The 22,855-nt window shown below is 39.1% G+C and overlaps 1 protein-coding gene across 2 annotated transcripts in view; it reads right to left on the reverse strand.

The window, feature by feature from the left end:
- The window catches only part of rbfox1 (RNA binding fox-1 homolog 1), a 71,364-nt gene that overhangs the window by 23,576 nt on the left and 24,933 nt on the right, over positions 1-22,855 (reverse strand). The window lies entirely within an intron of this gene.

Raw genomic sequence — 22,855 nt, forward strand, 5'->3', positions numbered from 1 at the left:
GAAAAAGAACCCCTAAAAATAAATAAGAATATTTAGGGGTATTTATGATCTTTATGGGCAAATGCAAAATGTCACTTATCTGTGGCTTTTTAAGATTACAGTACACCCAAAAGAGCAGTAATTATTTTGTGTCTGATAATCGGGACACATATCCCAAAACACTCTTTTCGGATTTTATGTATTGTTTGACAAAGACAATACGCCAGGTTGTAGTCTCACCGTAAGATGAACCTAGAAAATAATAACTGGGTAACAGGGATGCCTATTTTTTTTACCACCATTTTTTTTTTCTTACAAATGTCTGTCTGTCTATTCATCTTGGTGAATTAATGTTATTCACACAAAAACACTCTACAGCCTGTTCCAGCAACAGTGTATTAGCAGAGTCAGACATCAGGGGGATTTCTGTTTTAGCAGCGAGCCAGCAGTGTTGGCTTTGTGCTACAGCAGCCCTCAAATCACTCGGGAGTGGAAACGTTATGCAACGGAACTGAGATGTACCCTCTGCACGCTTAACACCCACGGAAAATAGCAGGGTTCCCAACCAGTACAGGCAGGCTATAAATAATGCATATCAGGACAAAATCCCACACAAGCACACACACAATTTCCTTTTTAAATGAGTTGTCTCGGAAATGAAACAATATTATTTTGTGACTGCTTGTATTTTTCCAAACATTTGAGGAATGATCAGGCAAGTACAGGTAATATAAAAAAACTTTATATAAGGGATTCAGGCATGGGTGTTATAATTTTAGGCTTTTTTTATTTTTTGTGTGTGTTTGTGTTACTTTTAATGGTTTATTATAAAATGCAAACACGAAAATATAAATGCTATTTTGCCCATGAGCACCCGGTAACATCACATATGATGAAATTGTGCTCACAGCCGACTTCAACCATCCAAAATTGTTCCTTTCTTTTTACGTCTTCTGCGGTACGCTAGTCGAGCATTAGCATCTTGAAATGGGCGAAGCACATCTGCACCGTGAATCACTCCGAATCAACATGCGTCCCTCCAACAGTATTTTCTTAATTGTTTCTATCTTCATTTCATCATCTAAAAGTCAACTAATTAACACTATTTGGACACAATTTGGGAGTCTAATTACAGCAACATTTTCAATAACACAGATGCAAATTAGCACAACTTTACAAATGATCTCCATGATTTCTTTTCTGAAGAGGCACATTTACAATGCAAATGTCATTATCACCTTCCATCATCAATGAAAGCAAGTAGCGACACATTTGGCCACAAGACAAGAGTGAAAAGGACTCTCGGGCTACTGCAATTAACTGTCATTAATTCTAACATTTGACACATGCACGCACACACAATGACTGACCCAAATATGGAAATTGGAACTGGCTGCTTGACATACCCAAATTTCTGTGGCATAGAGCAAGGCGTCAAACCCAAAATATTTGTTTCAAATACCTGACTTTCACATCCCTCCTTTGGGCATTGCATGTGCGTGTAGATGGAAATTGAAGAAGAGAGTGTAAAATTGAATTTCTCCTTGAGGGATACTAAACGACTCTTCTTCAGCCACTGAGAGAAGGACCCTGACAATTGATATTGACAATTGACCGAGCAATTCCATTTATACAATTATATGTAGCAGGCGCAGAGCACGGAGGTGCAAAAAAACAAGTTGTGTTTTGATATTAAAACAGAATATCCAAGTATGAGAACTCTTGTGCCAAAAAAAACAAAAGCGGTCTCACTCAATACCTCTCATTTAAATATTTTTTTTATTTAAATTTTTCAACTCCTGACCAGTTTGTAATAATGGGACAATGTCTGAGTGTCCATTTGTATTCCATACCGTGGAGTTATTCTGGAATTTTCCTTTTAACCGTTAATTAGAAAAAAAAACAATAGCTAACTAGCTCACAAACAGAAACTAACCACTGCAGTAAAAAAACAATTGTGCCATGTTTGATCAAATGAAAGTGACATGGCAGTCCTACATCGTTGACACGAGTTCAACATGCTGTAAATTAATGCGTGTTTGTGTGTACGTGGGTGCATGCCCATGCGTGTTACATGTGTGTGTGTGTGCACGCTAATATCAGCCTCGACTCTAGCTACTTTATCCTTTAGTGAATCTGTCACTTCCAATTTTCTCTGACACGGTGCTAAAATGGCCCCATATACTTGGCAACCCATGCAGACGCAAGATTTTATTTGCATTATTTACATAATTCCTTCCTATACTTCATCCTTCTCCTGTCTTTCACAACCGAATCATCTCGAACACAGAACCTTCAGCATCACCATGTTTCTAATTTGAATACATTAAACCAGAACATACTTTATCTGTATTATCTTTGCAGTCAGAACACAGTTAGAACAAATCAAGGACACAGACACTCAAATCTGAACTATCCACTTTGGAGAATTACAGTTAGTTCGGGTTTAGAAATGATGATACAGTCACTGGAATTATTTAGAGTACATTATTTATATAGCGCATTTTTTTAGCTAGTGGAAGAAGGCCAGAATGAGGCTTATGTCCTCCTTCTTACAAGCTCCAGCATTTTGGAATAGCTGCAAACGCTCGAGAGAGGACTGGCTGACTCCGAAAATAAAGTGCATTACAGTAGTCTAGGCGTGATGTAACGAAGACAGGGATCGCTGTTGAGAAAGGAAGGGCTTTAGCTGCCTAAGATGGAAGATGTTGGCATTAACAACAGCATTGGTCTGGCGCTCCAATTTAAAATCACTGTCCAATATAAAACCTAGGTTTGACACTGTTGGCTTAAGATAAGACTCCAGAGAGCCTAGATCAACAGGGTTGGATGCACATGGGCCACTTGGACTGAAAACTATCATTTCTGTTTTGTCTTTATTGAAATGTTGGCAAGATGACAAATATGAGGATTGCTTGGAATGTAACTTATGCCACATAAATAAGGAATGTGGAGTTTCTGGATTTCCTCTGGGTGTTCCAGCTTCCCAAATCAGCTATGTTAGGTTAATTGAAGACTCTAAATTGCTTGTCGGCATGAATGCGAGTGTGAATGCTTGTCTGTTTCCGTGATGGACTGGAGAGCCGTTTGCCTTTCAACCTTTCGTCAGCTGGGATAGGCTCCAGCCCCTTCGTGACCCTACGCAGGAGGTACGGAATACCTGATGGATGGATGGGTTAATTGGACAATTCTCCAAAGTGAGGCTGTCTAAAATGTCCAATACCCAATGTTGATTGGTTTTAGGTACAACATGTGACTTTTTTAAAAGCAGCTTTTGCAATGCGAATTGACAACCCCGCCCCCCCAAAAAAAATAATAATGATGAGGTCTTACCTTTTTTGTAAGGTCAAACAGTTCCATCGTGTCCAGCAGAGAGAAAAACAAATGATACGTTAGTATTTTATTACATGGTACGGCGTGACACCAGAGAATAATTCTTTTTATCATACGCACACACACACAGCATGGTGGCTACTGTGTGTGTTGAAAAGCGACAGAGGTGAAAACAGATGGGGAGCAGATCCAGCCACTCCAACTCTTTCATCCCTCATCAAACTATTAATTCATCCTCACTCACACAAACACACACATAAACACACACACATGAATATTAATTGTGGATCTGCACACGCTTCTTCGCCACTACATGGCTGAGCTTGATTAAAGCCAATTGTTGACATAATTAACATACGGGTCGAGCCCCGTCTACAGTTAAGCAGTCGCTTAATTTCTTTTTCTCCAATTCAGGGGCTCCCCCAAAACAATATAATTGTTCTTCCGGATTTTGTCTGGAATGAACGAGGCCATGGAGCATGAATTAAAGGTTAAACACATTTACTGGCTGGTTTATATTTTCAGAGGTCAGAGGTCAATTTCAGCACTGATTAAACATCAACTGAAATACCTCACTATGATACTGTACGAACAATAGACATTGCTGCATCTAATGGAAGCTGAACTGGCTCAATAAAAAAATTTACATAACAGTCAAGAAATTGATCACACTCGCTCTCTCAGGAAATAGATAAGATTCAATTGTTTTTCATTTGACTCCAGTATAATAATCACACATTATTATTTGAATTAAAAGCATCATGACCATCTCTCTTACATTAACATAAATTCCATTAGCACAGCGGGCCAAGAATATAAAAAAAAAAAACGTGCAGACGTGAAGATGGAATGCCGCCACACAGAATTGTCAACATGTTCTTTCATTCTTTATATGATATATTTCAAACATAAGAGACAGATGAGTGGGCTTCAATTTATGATGATGTCACACGTGATGCAGTGTGCACTTGCGTTTGATCGCACCAGTATCTGTTCATCTTCCCAAGAATGTTAACGACTCTCAAGAATTATATTTTGCATTGCGCTGTGCTGTTGATAAAAAACAATTGACGCGTAAACTGAGCAAAAGGGCGTAACTTAAAAAAACAATAACGAGGCACGTCGAAGAACCTGTGATAACGTTAGACGCAATTTTTTACTCAGAATCCATAATTAGATAAAAAGCTTAGGAAAGAAAAAAGAAACACACACACAGAATGCACATGCGCACACTCTCACAAGACAGTCAGAAATTCCGCTTCAGGAAAATTATCTGTGTGTATGTGTGTGCATGTGTGCTACTCCTTTGCAAAAGTGCTTGCATCGGCAGGTTCACCCTGAGAGCCTCTCAAATCAAATGACCAAGAATAATGTGCAGAAAACTGCTGAGGTTGGCAAGACTATACACACACACACACACATGCAGACATTTTTGCAGCCGTTTCCCCCTTTTTGTTTTATTTCTTCTCGTCTCTTTTATTAATCCTAGATTATCTTTCATCCCCTTTCATCGTTTATTGCGGTACTGGTTACATTAAAATCCACGTTTTTGAAAGACATCTGACTCAATTGTGTAATGTTTTTGTCGAAATAAAAAAAAAAAACAGACAATTGAGCAAATAATGCCTTAAGTATTTGTACTTCAATAAAATAATCTTATTCATTAAAACACAAGTAACTGAATATCATGTAAATGTACACAAACAGTACACCGGGGGTAAAAAATACTGTATATTTTTGCAACAATGACTCTGTTTGTGTGTATGTGTGTGTTTGTGTGTGTGTGTGTGTGTGTGTGCACGCGCACTGGTCTTGGGCCACTGACTAGCACAGCGCAGCATTGTGGATGCTGTATAACAAATAGGACCTGTCAGCCTAGGCGGGGGAGAGCGAGAGACAGCACAGATGATTGATTACTACAGTGTGTGTGTGTGTGTCTCCTTCGCCCCCCACCACACACACACACACAGACCTTGCACTAAACAGAGGCGCTGATGTCAACACTTTGTCCCTTAAAACTAAGAAGTGTTATATATTGCCCAAGAGTGTTGTTGTTGTTTTTTTGATTGCTCCACATTGCATATAGGGTGGCATTAAATTGAGAAGAGAAATTCAAATATGTTTTTAAAGCACATCCATGCATGCAAAGGTTCCACTCTCATTTGAGTCTATTTTTCATTGAATGAACTTTAAATTGATCATTGCAATATCACACGGCATCATTGATTCACTTGCATTTTGCAGATATGAATAATGCTGATTGAAAAAGGAAATCTAGACACAATAATCTAGTGTAGCCTACATATTATATGAATATTCGTCCATCTAGTTTCTATCTTAAAGAGCCAAAGTGTAAGTGGCAAACTTTTTCCTTTCAACAACTCAATAGCATCACATCATTATTATTTTTCTGGCACATTTACTATTCACTGAAGTTGCTAGGTAGGAATAACCTGATTCTTTTTCAAACAAGGAAACTATAGACATTAGGTTGTCAAATCGTAGAAGTTCCGTTGTCTTCTTTGATTAGAATAACAGAACTACCGTAATTTTCGGACTATAAGTAAGTCGCGCCGGAAGATAAGTTCCACCAGCCATAAAATGCCCCAAAAAGTGAAAAAAAAACCCCCATATATATGTATATAAGTCGCTCCTGAGTATAAGTCGCCCCCCCCCACCCAAACTATGAAAAAAACGCGACTTATAGTCCGAAAATTACGGTATATGCAATGTGTTAATATTAAAGCCAATACTGCTGATAATGTTTCACTAATGACGTCATATGTACGTTTGCTCGGGGGGGCATAATTGTACGGTCTGCGTTCGCCTAGTTTTGCGCACTGCAATTAATCAAACTGCAGATTTAATGAGCACACACATTATAAACACAACATTGACACGCAGTCACAGAAACACACGTTCAGTAGTTGGGAGAAATCAATCAGCGACGGAGATAGTCCGAGTCCGTCGCTCTCTTGCTCTTTGTGTGTTTGTTTATCTCTCTGTGTCTCTCACTCTGTGTTCACTGTGATAAGTGGGTTAAGCTCCTTTGGGTTAATTAGACTGCTTCAAATGTGACTAATTTGCTAGACGTTGGCCCCATAATATGCTAAATGACCTGCATGTGTATGCACCAGCTTGCAGGTTGACCTTTTCTACACCGTTTGTGTTTTTTCGATGAGTAAGCAGGTAATATTACGGCTCAAGTGACTTTTGAAAATGGAAAGTTCCGACTCAAAACACAACGGAAGCCGTTCACCGAGGTGCACGTGATGTCCGTAGACGAGCCAAAAAAGGAATCCCGGTCCCATAACGTGAAGAAGAGATCAAAAACGGTACCGCATTAGGTAAGATTGTGTTGAATGAGCTGAATATATCTAATTCTTGTCAATAAATAATAAATTATAATACAAGCCATTTTCTAAATTAGCTGTGCACACTTCCAAATGTCAGTGGAAGAGACAGAAATCTATTTTCTTGGGGTGTGTATCTCTTCAATATTTCAGGCAAGTGACGTGTGTGTGTGTGCGCACTGCCGCACTCACACACTCCCCCCCCCCCCCCCCACTCATACAGAACAACCATACAGAAGTACACTTTAATAAACGTAATCTCATCACTACCGCCATGGTCCAAAACATAAAAGGGCAGCAGTAGGTTATTATTAAATTCCTAAAATAATGTAATAACGCAGAGTGTGAGGTAGCAAGAGGGAGAGAGAGAGAGAGAGAGAGATGGAGGGAGTGAATTAATATCCCTGAACTGCAGAGCCAACCCACAAAAGGCCACAGATGGAATGTTAAACAGTTTTCAGATCGATGTCAGTGAACACAACTTAACTAAACCATTTGTTCAGCCGTGAGAGATGTCAATACACCCGTGAGTGTCTGTGATTTCCCTCAAGTTGCATGAAGCCACCCCAGCACTCACACACTCCATACGTCCAACGCACATAAAAAGGGCTCTTCCCTACTTCTGAGAACAGTTCCAATTATTCCTCCGAGCCATCTTCCATCACTGAATGTCAAGTATCGAGTGCCACGAGATCTAACAAACCCGAGCGCACCTCGGCGATAGCCTGAGTGCAAGAGGAATGTGTGGGTGGATTGACTAAAAAGTGGATTCAATGGAAGACATGAGTCAGAGATTTGGATTAATTTTGGTATTTTCAAGAAATCATTCAATATGTTGTCTCTCTTGCTCTCTTTTTAGAGGTCTGTTGTAAAATAACTAACAAAAATTTGAGCTTTATGTCAATAGTGTTACATATTGATATATTTTTTATATTCTTTCTAGTACTTTACTAGATGCTAATGTCCTGATTGTATTTGTTGTATATTCAGCAATATAATGACCATATTTTTTAATTATTGTAGCGCACCATTATAAATAAAAAGTCCACCGGTCTTATGAAAGCACCCCATGCCTCATTTACATTTTCAGCCAAAAAGCCAAGACAAGAGAGGCAACTGCTGACTGCTATATTTGTAGTGCTGACTCAACATTCTTCCGGCAATATGTAGATCTATTGCTCCATTACGGTAATCAGCCAGATGCATTAGTCACATGAACGTTGTCTCGGTAACAGGATAGCTCCTTTAGGTTGATGAAACAATAAATTACAAACTTGGCAGATTGTGTATGTAGTATGAGGTTGGAGAAGTTCAAAAAATTGGAAGCTATTTAAAAAAGGTTTTACAAAAATTGCAGTTTCAAGCAATCCCCCCAAAAATGAGCACAATTGAATTCTTTTACTGCTTTTATTTTAAGGCGACTTGACTAGCGTAGGATGTTTTGCTGCTGATACCCGCGTGATGCCAAGTGGACCAGAATGTTAGTTGTTGCCTGCGGTTGTGAATAAAAGCTTGCACTGAGAAATACCCCTTTGCCATCTGTTTGAACCTCTTAATGCACAATATGACACATGCTATCAACGTGAAAGGAGTGCAGCGAAAAGTCTATCATTATTTGCAAGCAACACAAATTCACATTATGGGTGAAATTCTGCTGTGGTGGGCCCCAGAATGAGGCCAAGTTTTTCTGTCTGGTCAATTTGTGCAAACATTACCTGGCGGTCCTGTAGCAAGCATACCAAGCAAGTGGATTTTATTATTTTTTTCCTTGGCTGGAAATATCACAAGCCTGTACTGTATTGCTAAAAATATTGCTACTAATCGATCATGACTCAACTTCTCGACTAAAAAAAGGATCTGAAATCTGAGATCTGAAATGATGCAATGAGTATCCCTCTATCAATTTATACACATTTAAAGTGAACTTGTCAAAACTGTAAATGTTGCATTTCTGTCAATTGAGAATGATTCGATACGTAAGTCGTTTTTTAAAGAATGATTTGGAATCTTTGGAATCAAAACGCCGATTCAATGTGTTTTTTTTGTAACACGTCTAGTTTTATTCCTAGCTATGTAGCGTCGAACGTTGCAATGGAGCATCGATGACAACCTGCTCTAACAATGACAAGCCGACAGTGGTTAAACATAGCTCAAGTAGTGCCTGGCAGTCTTACGGAAAAGTCTAAATTGGGAGAAGACCAAGTTGATCTCCTTTTACATGTGAAAAGTTTTTGCATGAACTTTTTGTAAAACCTAAAAATGAGAACCACTTTTCAGCCAATACTACCGCCGCTAATATAGATATAACACAAGGTTATGCATGGAAAGGTCAAGATAAGGGGCAAAAAGAAGAGAATAATCCATATTGGTCAGGTATAGACGTAAGAAAAAAGTGCAGTCATGTGACTGCAATGACATGAAAATCAAACAATGACAGTCCAAAAATAAAATCAATAGTCCAATCGATGACGGTGAAACCGACCATCTATCCACCCATCCATTCCAGGTCAAGGGGGTCAGGGTTAGAGCCTATCATTTCTTAGTTGTATATCTGTGAATATATTATTATTTTGCCATTTCTCTGTCTGTTTTTTGTTGTTTTATAGTTTAAAGTGTCACAAAGGCAGAACATATTAGAACTGCGTAACTTCAATAAAGCCTAATGGTGGCAGCATCATGCATTGGAACTATTTCTGGCTCCAAGTGGAGGGAATTAAGAAAACAGCCAATGTTTTAGCAACATAATAATACTTCCGGTTTGTGGTTCAACGTGAAAGGAGATACGTTCGGACTAATCGTCAGTATGACGTAAGAAGCAGACAACTACCAACATAAGACAAAACCAAGGCATCTCGTTCTGGGGGCAGAAAGGAAACCATTTCACCGGTGGTAACTGAGATTTGGAATAAATGACTAATACGGTCATCGGAGGACTCGTACATCCCCCGAACGCTTTGAGCAGCGCACGTAACCGAGCGAATGACTGAGCAAACCAGCAGGCTGGCACTTTTCTGTGGTGTGTTTCTTCAGCCTGTAAGGCACGCTGTGACCCAGATAGCATAAAGGATTTCACGCATTTGGGATCCCTCTAAATTAAAGACGCTCACTTCTCTTTCTTCTGTCTTTTTCTTCTCTCTCTTCTCCATCCTGGCGAGAGCAGAGGAGAGGATGCGTGAGCGGAGGATTGAAATGGTGCCGCGGATGGACGGAGAAGAGAACACATCTTCTACCCCCCGTCCTCCTCCTCCTCCTCCTCCTCCTCCTCCATCCCCTCTTCTTACTAAATCATCAAAAGGAGTTAAAATGCCAACAGACATAATGAGGTTGTGGAGTCTAGCACTCCCCCACCCCCATTTTTTCATTCCCATGCAGCTTCCCTCTTCTGTTATCTTTTTGTGACTCTTCTTCATGCATTTCCCCCGACAATGCGAGGATCAAATATCAAACTGCTAATCGGGTCTCGAACTAAACTTGCGCCGTAAAATGTATTTTGAATAACGTCACTTTTTACAATCGCTCCTGACAAGGACACCATTTCCGCAATATGGAGTTTGTGGTCACTTGAGTCATAGAATCTAGATTAATAGAGTCTTTGGACGTTTGAATTATTAATTCAGGTGATGTGAGAACGGACCATCTTTAGAATAAAATTGCACCTATCCTTATTCTGCTCATCATTAGGGTCACGAGTCTATCCGAGCTGACTTATTACGAGGGAGGGGCTGGCTACATCCTGGACTATATTCATATTCAAACTTTTTTGGCTATTTGTCCCATTCACAACATTTTGTGATTATCATGAGTATGAAACCTCATGGTGTGATAGACACCGTCCGTCCGTCCGTCCATCCATCCATCCATCCATCCATCCATCCATCCATCCATCCATCCATCCATCCATCCATCCATCCATCCATCCATCCATCCATCCATCCATCCATCCATCCATCCATCCATCCATCCATCCATCCATCCATCAAGAACTCCATAACCTGTTTCATTCAATCCGTTTTGTTTTAACAAATGAACACACGTTGTGTTATGCCAAATAATAATACGCCAACATCGTACCACTGTGTACCTGGACTTTTAAGCAGTCGGTGGAAATGTATTTTCGAACAAAGACGAGTGAAGTAAGTTGCCTTTGGCCTACTTCTGTATTTTCCCTCTTCTAATCCCCTTTCTTCACCCTTTCCCCATTGCTCGTCCTATTCCCCCTCTCCCTCACTCTCTCTCTCTCTCTCTCTCTCTCTCTCTCTCTCTCTCTCTCTTTCCATCTTCCACTCCAGTCAAGCGTGCCGTGCTAGCGTGTCGTTACATGAACACACCAATCGTCTGCGTATGACTGTTGCGGAGTAGCGAGAGAGAAATGAGCAAGTGCAATGAAAGGTGAATGTGAGTATGTGTCAGTGAGTAATATATGATGTGATGTATGGAATTAGCTATCTAACTCCACTTGAAAGATAAGCATTTCAAATTAAATATTAAACCCTGACGTGTCATTTCAGATTATGGGGCACAAGTATGCTTCTTTCTCCTGCAAATGGGAAATATTTAGAATTCAATTGCAGGTGTTGAGCATCACATGACCTGACTCTGTATATACTAATATATATTAAAAAAAAACTTGCACCTCCCCAGGACAAGCTGAGCTCTGAGGTCCACTAACCAGAATCTTTAAGTGACTTTTGGACATGTCTTAAGAGATTGCGCTTTCCAGTTGGGAGCACCTAATCTTTTCGAATAGTTTGTCTCAAGTATCTGGACTCTGCAGACCCCTAAATAGAAGCTAAGACCCAGCCACCATTTTTCAATGCTTCATGTCTGTTTCTGCTTGAGTGGTTATAAATTAATCTTCATTTGAAAAAGCGCATTTCGGAATGAAATTGTCTCACAAAGTGTTTTATTATATGATGAGAACTTTTGGGGGTCGTTCATACGTGTTCTGGTCTTGCAGCTTTGACATCCACAAAATAAAAGCAAATTAACCGTTAAGACGTATGATTGATTTGAGCTAAGTTGATCATTTCCCAAACATTTCGACTCGCAGTCTTTTAAGCGTTCGCTCCGATAACGAAATTCTACCAATTTCTGCAACACGCGCTACTTTTTTAACTCGACCTTTCTTTCGTTTTTAACCGTGTGCCGACGAGGGAAAGATGGGGGGGGTGCTATACATAATATTATGGAGATGATCCCGAGCCTGCTCTATATGGAAATATTTGACTAGACACACACAATTGAAGATTTCATGTTACCTGTATTTTCTGTAGCTGCACACATACTGATGATTGTAAACAAAAATCAATAAATCTGCTTTCAAATCTGCCCTTGTTTCCTCATGTAAAAACCTATTTCATTTCAGGCAATTTCATTTTCCTGTGTGGGTAAGATAGAACAACCCCCCCTCTCCCCCTCTGCATATTGTCCCTTAAATTTAACGCTCCACTGCAATTCCGGTCTGGCGTCTTGTATGACAGAAGAGGCGTTGTCATCCTTTAATCTGGTGCCAGCCAATGTACATTTAAGTAAACATTTATTCCAAAAAGGTTTTAAAGGCTTGTTAAGAAACAAGCAGACGATATCAACTCATTAAAAATATAATGAACTGCAAAATTTAATTCTCTGTATCAGTGAGGGGGATTTTTTTGATTGGGTATTTTGCAATAACTTGTAAAAGTTGCTGTGCAGTATTATATGGGCTTAGAAATCCCTTCTGTGATTTTATAAATAGAACATTATAAAAATAGAAACAAACGAATGTGGCTGGCGGGTCTTATTAAATTCAGTTCAATCAATGCTTGCAGGTAAAAATAGCACTCAACAGAAAAACAATGTGGGGAAAAAAATGTCAATTAAAACTACACAAATTGAAACACCTAGACAGTGTCACGTGTTAACAAATGCTCTTACTCATTTGCACACTCAAAGCTTGCAACATGGATAAAAGAATGAGACAAATGGCATAAAGTTACTTAATGACAAATTGTGAGATTGCAGAAGCCATTTTCTTCTTTTACCAGATTGCTTTTTTTCATCCCAGGGTGCTGTTAAAATGCACCCCCACCCGTTTCCTGCTTTCCGAATGCACAGGCGAATTCCCAAAATGTCAGTGCAATGGGAAACTGGGTCAGAAACACAATGACAACAAAAAGTTCGATTTGCTGAAAGGAGTCAACAAATTGTGTTAACAGCAGTATTGTAGCTGCCATAATCATGTTTGCATGTTGTGAAAAATCTTGCTGCATCCACAGTATTTACACCTCTGCATATTAAGCATTTTTAATTTTATACTCCACACGGAGTTTTCATGATTTGACACCTAGTCAGTGAAGTTCCTGAATATTCAATCAGGGAACTTAGGTGCGCTCAATCAGCCTATCATGCATGTTTTTTTGGGGGGAAGAAACCCACGCAGGCACAGGGAGAACATGCAAACACCCCACAGGAAGGCCAGAGGTGGAATCGAACCCATCATCTCTAAACTGTGAGGCGGACGTGCTAACCAGTGCACCACCGTGCAGTCCATGATAAATGAAATGAAATTAATTAAATAATTAAATAATTAAATAATTAAATAATTAAATAATTAAATAATTAAATAATTAAATAATTAAATAATTGAATGAATGAATGAATGAATGAATGAATGAATGAATGAACGAATGAACGAATGAATGAATGAATGAATGAATGAATGAATGAATGAATGAATGAATGAATGAATAAATAAATAAATAAATATTCCACCATTCAATGTTTGAAACTAAAATCATCTTGAACCCAGTTGATAATATTACTTTTAGCCGCTGCCTCGTGTGTTTTTCGAGTACATGTCTAATTCAATGATGTTAAAAGGTCAAAAGCAATAAGAAGTGGATTGACCACATCGACAGACACAACAACATTATGAATACAAAGTGCAGCAAAAATCATTTTCTCAAATTTGAAACTTGTGAATTCATTTGCCGGACCCTTATGGGCCAAATGCCTACAGGTGACTATTTTTTCGTCAATAAATGATTTTGACTAATAGATTCTGCGATACCCTAACCTCCCTCAAGACTTCTAGCAGAGAGGACCTGTCTGAATTTAATTCTGCCGAGAGGCAGAGTGAACTCATCATTACTACGATCTGTCCACAACATTCCCTCATAATGTGACAGCTTCTTTATACAACTATTCAGCATAGAGACCGACCTCACAACAAGAAAATGAAATATTTTTTTCCAACAATCCTTCTCGCAGACAAATACATGGATGGGGAAACCAATACCAGTAAGGGGGGGGGGGGGGGGGGGTATTCCAAGTTCTACATAATTGTACGTGATGTGGTTCACTCTCAGCATACCATAAAGATCAAGATTCCAAATGCTTTCAATTTATTATCAAAGTTGGCACAAGTGCTTGGTCCAAGTCAGCACAAATTTGCTACTGGAAGTGATTTATCGAAATAAAAAAAGTGATGGATGCTAAACCGTACAGCGCCATCTACTGGGACTCATTACAGCATATGATTGATTTGTGGCCTTAGTCACGGTGAGGCCCTTCAGGAACCCTGGCAACCTACTTGATGTGAAAGAAAGGAAAAAATAAATAAAAATCATATCCTCAACCATGTTTACATTCCACGCCATCTTCATTTAAATACGGCATTTGAAATGTCTCATTTCACAAATTGTATTTACATATTTACTTGGGTTGAATGAAAGACAATGAACACACAAAAATAAATGCGTAAACAAAAGGCTCATGACGATATGAAGTTGTTGTTTTTTTATTGTGGGAAAAACAAATGTCATTTGTTGGAACACTTTGTGGCTGATGAGATTTGAATAAGGATGTACATTCAAACCATTAGCTAGGTTACATTAACATTGAAATGAAATCAAATTAATTTCAAACAATGTGATAGAAGACAAAACAAAGTCATGAAAATCAAACCATAATAGACACAAATAAGAAAAGCAAATGAATAAATTCATAAAAATGAGTTTCTAGTTTAGAATTAAACATAAAGACTAGTGCATTAACACGTAGTGTGTATACAGTACAACCATAGAATGTATTTTACAGCCGTCAATAATCTCTGCCCATCATAAATAATGTCAATTAACTTGAATCATATCAGCGGATTTTGGATTAAATCAATCTCAATACTTCAAGATCTATCGAAAATACAATCCTTTATGATCAAAATAATTTGAGCATTGGAGAAAATGAACTAAAAGAAAATCTCATCCTATCTGCAACCAGACCCTTTTATATCATTCCACCTTTCCTTTTATTTGTCCCGTCCTACCATCCTGAATAATTGATTCATTCAGAAAAATAAAGACCGCAAGTCCAAATTTAACATGTAATATGATTTTTTACGGCAAATTTTATTCATTTATTCATTGGTCAGTTGATTCATTACTGTCTCAACTCGCGAGTCAGTCAGTCTTGCGTTCTTTTGCTCAGTTCACACAGTTCAATTGCACTTTTGGATGTCCAATAGCAGCAGCGAGCAGCATGCATACAAGACACACACTCACCTGCTGTAAATACATAAAGGTGAGGGCAGCGCAGGACAATTGAGGACAGGCATCCACGTTGGGTAACGCCACACATGTTCCTCCGGGATGCTGCATGTTCCCCCCCCCTCAAGATGAACACAACACAACCCCCTCAACCCCAACAACACACAAATTCTGATCTCAAGGAGTGCCAAGAATGAGCAAAGAAACAAGAGAAAAAGAAAAGCTGTGACTTAGAGGGAGTGAGCTGAATGATGGAGCTTCAAGGGAAGTAGCAGCCAGTCCCATGCGGTGGAGTACCAAGTGCTTTCTGCTCACGAGAAGGCGGGACCAGTGATGGCAAAGAGAGCGAGAGAGAGAGAGCAAGAGAGAGAGAGTATGAGCGAGAGCGCACACTGTACCGCAGTGTATGTGATTGTGTGAGAAGCTTAATGTGAGTCTGACTCAGTGTGTGTGTGTGCATGTGTGTGTGTGAGCAAGACCAAGTGTGCGTGTTTGCAAGCCAGCAGTCAATGTGACTGCGATTGCTGGAGCGTGAGGAAAGCAGAAAACGATGTGTGCGTGCACGTGCGAGCGGATTATGAATGCACTGTATATGTCAGAGAGTTCAGCTGTGTGCATTTGTTGCTGGGAAAAAAAAAAGAAAGAAAAAATGCTGATTCTTTTTTTTTTTTCTGCTCATTCTCTTGATGAATTGAAGTTCTCTGACATGTTACTGGAGGCGATCAAGGATGCTGACTGCAGTCCTGACACAAGCTCCACTCTCGCTCGCTCGCTCTCTCTCTCTCTCTCAGAAAGACGCCTAGTGGTGCTCCTCCACTTACCCTTTTGCCCTGGATTAGAAAAGTGCCATTCTGCGAGAGCCCTTGCCCTTTATTATTCTTTCAGGAATATTTATAAAATAGAATTCACACTTCTGTCATCGGATCAAAAGTGTTTTGACATCTGACAGGCATTTGTTTGAGCTTTTGTGCTGAAGTGCACGGCCGGCCGGCCGGCTTCATTTAGCGCTGACATGCAGTGCTGAGCGAGCGCAAGGCCAAACCGCTGCAGCGACTTAAGACAGGTAGAAGTGGTGCGGAATTAAATACAGCGCCGTCGTAAAGTTGAAAAGCATAGCTGGCCCGATGACAATACGAAAAAGAGAATTTCAGCCACTGAAAATGCCAAATGAACTCCACACAGGAAGAGCAGAACCAGAATCGAACCCTACATCTCAGAAATGTGTGCTAGACATGCTAACCACAACTAAAATTCAAATCACATTCATTACTTGGCATACATGATCAGTTTTATACGCCATCCATCATTTCTCTTTATCCTATTCAGGGTCACAGGAAGCTGGAACCTGTCACACTTGACTTTGGGTGGAAGGCAGACAAGATTGTGCATCATCTTCTTTCGGGTTGAAATTATTTGGATGTATGCGAGTGGGGGATGTGAAGGTAAGGTGGGTATACACAATATTATGAGATAAAGCAAAAAAAAAAAACTGCAAGTGCATACATAACTGCAAGCGAGTAGCTACTGTTGCGTTTAATTTAAAAAATATTTAACAAGCTTTGTATGTACCTTGATAATGTAAGAGGCATGCAGGCAGGCAGGTCGGGTTAGCAAGCAAGGGTAGCAGGCCAAGTTAGTGGGCAAGATTCCAAGGAAATTAACAATCCAGTGACGGTAACTTTATAGGTGAGTTTTCCCGAGTCCGGTATTAGTCTGAAATTTAAACTGTCAAGTAGGTTGCAAAACCACCGGGTCCTTCAAACATTTTTATTTATTTTTTTTAAAGGTCCTACAAACAATTCTACCACAGTGATTCTATAGGTATGAGTCATAAGGTTAAAGGTGACAGGCAACCATCTTAGCTCTAAGGTACTTCAAAATAAAAGTCTGAGGTACTTCAATATAAGAGTCAAAATAATATCAAATAAGAGTCGAATAAGAACTCTATATAAAAGCAACAAAAAGTCAACTCAAGCTCAATCAAAGTTTCAAGTACTCCTGTGGCACAATGTGGGTATAAAATGTTGGTATAAATAAAAAACAAACAAAAAAAATGGCTCTTACAGCTACCTTTCATCTATTCGTTCAACTGGCGACACGCACTTTTTTTCTTTTCTCTGTGCTTCTCCTCCTCTTCCACCTCCAGCCTTTTGGGCACATCTTTATTTTGCAGCCACACAGACACATAAAGCATTAACCCAAGCCTGTAAAGCCATTGGCAGCTTTCTTATCCACACAAACACATTCTCCTTTAGTCAATAACGTCCAATTACAATAAACTAAGAAATATTACCGTTAAAAAAAAAAAAAAAAAAAGCAAACATAACCTAAATATATATTTCCTCTATTATCTTGCGGCTACAAACAGATTTCACATAAAACCTATGAAATAAATCAAGCCAAGCAGACTGCCTACCACAGCATGTTTAAATAATGCATTGCAAAACCAAACTACAACATAAAACCTGTCAAAAACAAAAAAAAAGGTTTATTGCAGAAAGTGCCATAAGCAATTTAGCATAGCTATCATCACTGTTTGCGATTAAAAAAAAGATAAAAGACCCATTTTAAAGATGTCTTAAAAAAAATCAAATTGGCCTCTTAATTTCCCAATCTATTGATTTACTCATCACTAATGATTGAAAATCTAAAATAAATACCTCAGCAGTGCTTTGAAAAACAACCGCCCTTTCTCTAGCAGTCCCAAGGTTCTTATTCAATGCACTTCTTCCTAAGCACAGTTCTTGCCGTAAGCAACTTTTTATAGCAAAACATTTTCTATTAAAAATCCAGCCCGCCTTTTGTTATTACATTAGTCTGTCTTGATTGAAACATACTTTCAAGGGTCAGACACAGCCAGTGGTAAAGTCAAACCTTAGTTTTCAAAAGATCCTTTACAAATGTATATTTCTGATTCATTGGCATCCACATCCACATGCCCAAGATAACCACCATGATTTTCCTCCATTCCCCCCAAAACTCTTACTTTGCATATTCTTCTCATGTACATTTTTTTTTTCAAGTCAAGCCCGTTGAGTTACAGTGTTTCTAAACCCAAGCTGTGAGTAACAGAGGTCCCACCAAGACCTAACCCTTAAGTAGCAAGTACCGTATTTTCCGGACTATAAGGCGCACCTAAAAACCTAACATTGTTTTCAAAAGCCGACAGTGCGCCTTATATAAGGACCAAATTCCTAAATTTAAACTGGCCCGAAGCATTGTGTCATGAAATCAATCATAAATGGCCCACTGAAGACTGAATCATGAATCAAAAAGACTATGGATCATTATTTTGTGATTTATTGCATCTGAAGTTGAAACAAAAAAGATAAAATGGAGAATGATTTGATTTGGATTAAAAATCTGACATGATGCATTAATGGTGCACCTTATATAAGGACAAAGTTTTAAAATGGGCCCTTCATTGAAGGTGCGCCTTATAGTCCGGAAAATACGGGTAGTTTGAGATCAGGAAATCTTGTGAAACGATGGAACACCGATTAGCACGTTCATCTCAGTTCAAAAATGCAAAGTTCTATTCCACATTTTGTAAACAAAAATTTCAATCACAAGCAGTATAGATAATAAGTAAATGCCAAAATAGTTGAGGTTTCATTGAGACTTGAACTCGGATCACTGGATTCATTACACCATGGAACCCTCAAGTTCAGACCATGGCAGGCCTATGCTGGTCTAGAAGCCAGAAGTTTAAAAAAAAAAAAACATTTTTAATTGCTAATGTGTCAATTGCTGGGTTTCTGAAACTAGTTATTCCACTGTCCAGACACAGCAAATATTTCAAGGCAGCTATTCCAATTTAGTCCCATAATTGGCTTTCTGTACAGCGCACAAGTGGCCATATCTCAGGGTTTCCCTCTGTCGGCTTGACGGCTTGTAATTAAGGCGGGGAAACAGTCTGTTCCTTCAATTAAATAACAGTGGAACAAAACGATGGACTGGCTACTTTTTGTAAAGCAGGCTCAAGAGGAGTGCACTCTGACCCCAACAAAAAAAAATAACAGGGCAGCGTGCGATATTAAGGGAAAGATACAAACTGATTTATTACAACCATTATTTTTCTGAAAATACCTCCCCGATTCTAAGCCGTCTATTTCAGCTTCTGTGTTTGGAAAAACTTTACCAACATTATTTCATTCGAAAGAAATAATATAGCCTGCTCCATATTGCCCGTCGATGTGAGCGTGAATGGTTTTAAATAATAAACTGTGTTTCAATAATCAACTGTTTTATTTGCCATATGCTAAATATCAGTTTAAAGTTACACAACACAGTAAATGTTTGATGTAGAGGGAGACATGAGTGCATGTGTGTGTGTCTGTGTTCATTTGGGTGTGCAATTCCTCTTCCTGGGGGAATGTGACATTTTGTTTTCTCCTAAACACAACGAGTGAGCCAATGAAATTGTCAGAACTCCCTTGAATTATGAAAGGCACTTCTTTCCCCCACCTTAACAACTAGAATTGCTCCGAATATACCGCTGTACTTCATTATTTACGCATATTCATTTTTTCATATAATAATATTCTCAATACTGTTTTTCATTCATAAAAATACATTGAATAAATACATTCCATTTTATTCTTCTTATCCTTTTATGTTCAGCAATGACCAGGCATATAGAGTTTGCCATTTACAGTTCTATTCACACCTTTGGGCAATTTCAAGTATCCAAATAACTTAATGTAAATGTTAACGGAGGGGGAAAATGGGAAGCATGAATGCAAGCGCAGAGGGAACGCAAAGAACGAAGCATCGATTCGAAACTGCAACATTTGACGATGGGACAGACGTACATTGGCATTTAAATTCTATATATCAAAAGTACCTGGCGGTGGTCGGTAATGTGGTTTCATAGTAATTGTGTAGTCCACGTACAAGTGTCTATGAGCCTTGCGAGTGTGCATTTATTGGTGGCTTTTACCTTCCACGCATGGCAGAGCAAGGCAATTGAACACTGGCTGTGACAGTCATTCTGTGTCCTGGTGGAGCTCAAATGTCAGCAGAAAAGGCTGGAACCTAGAGCTATGAAAAAAATCGTGTTCAACTGACATTTGGCCAGCTTTCATTGAGCAATATTGAAAACACTTTTTTTTTTATGTGACATGTCAATACAGAAATTCACAATGCGTGATGCAATATGGATGTGGAAAGCGTATCATTTGACTGATCTGCTTATTGGACGTAGAGTTGCTTGAAAAAACTCATTTGTATTTATTTAGTCAGAAGGAGTTCTTGTATCTGCCACCTTCGAGTCTCTAGGGCAAAACCTTGAGTTGCATAAATCTAGTCTGAAGAAGGTCTTGACAATGCAGCGGTCTAGTCTGCGAGCAAACTCGCCAAATATATATTTATTTCATCTGTCGCGTTTTTTGGAACCTGGTAAAGCTTCAAGTGTGGGTGATGTCATGTGACGAAGAGCTCTTATTTTATTTTATTTTATCATTATCATTTTTATTAGAGCTTTTATTTATTAGAGAGAGAGATCAACAGTCCACATCCCTTGCCTCACACACACACACACATAGTATCCCTCCCCTTGAGGTGAACTAGCTCCTATTGATTGAATCTGAGGAGGTGAGGAGGAGAGAACTGTTGAGAGCATAGGGGAATAGACCAGCCTCAGCGCTCACCTAATAGAGGCTATACGTGTGTGTTTGCACATACGTGTGAAAGTACTGATTCGACTTGCGCCTGCTGGAATCCTGACTCCACTGACTCAAGCACAGCGTGGAAACACTTCAAGCGCCATAATAGGTCCAGTTGTGCTGAATGAGACCTTTTGGTCCACATCACATGGTAAGATTTGGATGTGATTCAGACATTTTTTTTGCTTTTCATTATGAGCGGGGTCCTATCACAATTAAATATCGTTGTGGTGAAAATAACTGAATCCATATATGAATTAAATAAATCTAAATCAGTTCATTGGTAGCAAAGTGGGAAACATGGATGGCAGTGTTGGCTGAATATCCTCCTGGGCCTAGTACACACACACACACACACACACACACACACACACACACACACACACACACACACACACACACACACACACACACACACACACACACACACAAAATCATTTCAGATTTTTATCTGTGACAGTCTCCACAGAAAGATAAAAAAAAAAAAACATTTTGGACCATATTGTATGTGTCCTAGCTGCTTCGATAAGATTCCGTAACCCAAAAATAATCCACAAGTGCACACAAAATATACATGATTATGTTTTCCAACTGATATATTGCACAGCATTGCCTCATGTTATTTTACAACTCTTGTATTTCATTTCATATTTGCATATTAACGCAGGCGTTCTTCCGTATATCTCCCTGTATGGTCTCAAATCAATAACAACAAATGCGAGTCATCCCGCCAGTGTATGTCACAACTAAATCTTTTTGACATTTTTATGAAGCAACGCCCCACATCACAAGCAGCTGCTCTCAAATTGAATATTGATTCTAATGATCTCTTCTTTGGCACTGCAACCGCTTGAATCTTAATAAAGCAGCGAGAAATGCAGCCCATTCTCCCCCCCAAAAAAAATATATATGCAGACCTCTTGGGAAATTCTCTGCTAATCTGATGGATTTGCTGACTTCTTCATTCATGAAACAAAATCTTATAGCATGAATAATTTCGATTCATTTCACGTCAGCTGTAAATTTGATGATGGGGCTGTCATCGCTATGGGACATTAGCAGATGAAGTACATATGCGGAAAGGAGTGCAGTTGAAAATGTCTCCATTTAGAGACACAATTGTCAAGTAAAACAGCTGTTTGTTTATTTAATAGTTGCTTTTGGTCCAACCCCTGGGGGGCCTTGGATCAAATTATGATATGCTGGCAAAACAAGCCAGCAAGTTGGGAAAGTGTCACAAATAAATTCCGTTCAGACGGACTTTCGACGTAACCGTGTAAATCATTACGAGCCGTACTTGCCCCAGAAACATCCCTGACTATAATAGATGATGATGATTCCGTAGGCAGAAACTAGCTCTGCTTTTGGCAATGTTAAATAATTGCCTATTTTGAACTCTAAACACAATTTGCGGCGCAGGTTATTTTCCCCGACTAAATTAAAACGCTAAAAGCTATGCAAGCATTTAAAAAGCAAAGCACAAAGGCACGTTGACACAAAATAGGCTGAAACGGAAACTTGACATGACGTGTGTGTGCTTAGAGAGCTATTGACAAACGTAATATTCGATTTTAAGTGCTCCTTTTTTAAGAAAGAAAAAAAAAATGCCCAAAGGCTACATCACTAATAAAAACAATTGAGTGTCTAGATCCAAACGGCAAGTGTAATCTATGCTCTTCTAATTTCCCCCATTATGCTGAAGGAAATACTCGTTCATAGCTTTATGGCTATAGACAATTACCAAAGAAATTAAATTGGCTGGTAGCTGTCTGTAGAGGGGATTGCAATAAGATGCCATGGCATGAATAATAACACACAAGCTGGAAGTTTATTTTTAGACTCAAAATGTAGCCACAATTTAATGAGAGCCGTGCTGCATGACATCAAAGCTAAAATGAGCCGCCCTCGCTGCTGCTGTAGCTGCATTTTTTGGGGGGGGATTGAAAATCGATTCAAAACATATCGAAATAAACCACTTTTATATATTCAGCAATAATATAAA

Source organism: Syngnathus typhle, linkage group LG17 (assembly GCF_033458585.1).
Source record: "Syngnathus typhle isolate RoL2023-S1 ecotype Sweden linkage group LG17, RoL_Styp_1.0, whole genome shotgun sequence".
NCBI classification, from domain to species: domain Eukaryota; kingdom Metazoa; phylum Chordata; class Actinopteri; order Syngnathiformes; family Syngnathidae; genus Syngnathus; species Syngnathus typhle.